The sequence below is a fragment of the Mus pahari genome, chromosome 15, assembly GCF_900095145.1.
Source record: "Mus pahari chromosome 15, PAHARI_EIJ_v1.1, whole genome shotgun sequence".
NCBI classification, from domain to species: domain Eukaryota; kingdom Metazoa; phylum Chordata; class Mammalia; order Rodentia; family Muridae; genus Mus; species Mus pahari.
Window position 1 is genome coordinate 80624407 of NC_034604.1, and position 1896 is coordinate 80626302.

A 1896-nucleotide genomic window follows, 5' to 3' on the forward strand; every position below is an offset into this window, starting at 1 on the left:
TTCCCCATGTAAAGACAATGCTTAACCAACATGAACCCATGTTTCTATCACTGTTTGACTATAGATAAAGAGGATGAGTTTATTCCTGTCCACCAGCCATGGCCTTGGCTTTGAATTTCTCTGTAATCTGGATGACATATACATCACAGGAAAGAGCCAGACACTGATGTAAATAAACTGATGCTTAGTAAAAACACATATTATCTACTATTCAGAAGGTGAAAATCTTTGAGAGTATTGGTGTTGTAGGAGACACATACTAAAACTCATCTTTACAGGTTTAAAACCTCTTAACATTCATTACATGACTAATAGTTTATATTTCAGCATTCAGTGAAAATGAAGCTAAATGTAAAGATTGAATCTGTTAACTATTATTCTCATAAATCAAGAAAATTTTGTGTACCTATTTACAGAAGAAAATGTTTTATTATAACAAAAACGGAAAGCTATTACAAGCAAACATTTTCAAAACTTCATGCTAGTTTACCATTCAATATTATTTTGAATGTACATCTATTCATTCATTAAATTATGCTAGGTATTCATTTAAGCACTAGTGATAAAGCAAACTAACAAATAAAAGTGTTCTTTCCCATCTAAACTATATCTTAATGGAGAGAGCAAAGTGCCCAGGAATCTGCAATGAGGTAATAGTTGTCTAAATGGAACTCACTTCAAACAATCATCTATGCCTAAAAATTTATGAAGATGTGATATTAGTGTGTTCTCTTCTTGACCATCACAGTACTAGAGAGGAAGAGAAGAGTAAGACAACACACATTGTCCCTCTAATGTTGTACTGCTATATTCTTTTGGTCCCCACAGACAACTGCAAACCTGAGACTACTACCTTAGTAGCAGGTCCATGTTCATGATCAAATATTTTTAAATGAGCAGCACAAAGAGAGGGTTAGAGAAAGAGGTAGGAGGTGGGAACCAAAAGTAGCTTGTTGTCTAAAGATGGTGAAGCGAAAGGCAGACAATAGAGTTGTGAAGGAAGAAGTGCTCTCACAAGGTGCCTACAGTTCAACATGGAGAGACCTCCAGTGGAGGTTGTGCCCTGTACATTAAAACAACATAGGAAATATTCAGTATCTCTGTTTCGCATAAAGCGTTGACTAAGAAAGTGTCTGCTCAAATGTTAAGAGATCAGGTAAGAGGTCTGAAATCGGTAAGAGAAGGCACTGAACAAACCACGAGGTGTTACGTCAAAAAAGATGATGGTAATCTTTTCTAGAAGTTAATATTAATATTAAGTAATGATTCCTGAAATGGAACACAAACATGTGCACATGCACACAAGCACACAGAGTTAGCATGCCTAAAAAAACATTTTGGAACTAAATGAACTAAAATATCAAGGCAAAAAAAAATAGCATTGGGAAAACAGAATCAAGGAAAATGTAAAATGTCTGGGTTTCCACCGTGTAGGGAACAGAAGTGAGAGGACTTGGAGTCTCCACTCTAGACTAAGGTGAAAGAGAAAAGTGATATTGTGCTGTTGTTCTTTCCTCATAATATAGAAATACATATAAGGTTGTTTAGTGCGAGAAGGAAGGAAATGAGTATATATATGTAGGATATGCACATGATCTTTGTTTGGAGCAAAGACATCTTTTAGAATGGATGGCAATGATTACTGAGGGATTGTGGATGGGAGATAATCTGGAAGAATTGCTAACCAAATGAAAAGGTATGAAAGTTCAAAAAAAAAATTAAACACTATTGTGATTTACATAGCTAAAATGGAAAATAAATATAAAACATATTTGTTGGGTCCTGCCTTTTACAGGGACACCAGAGTACAGCAGCTGGAGCGCACCAGATCAGCCGGAACACAGCGTCCTCGAACCGCCCACCGCCGGACCGCCCACCGCCAGACCGCCCACCGCC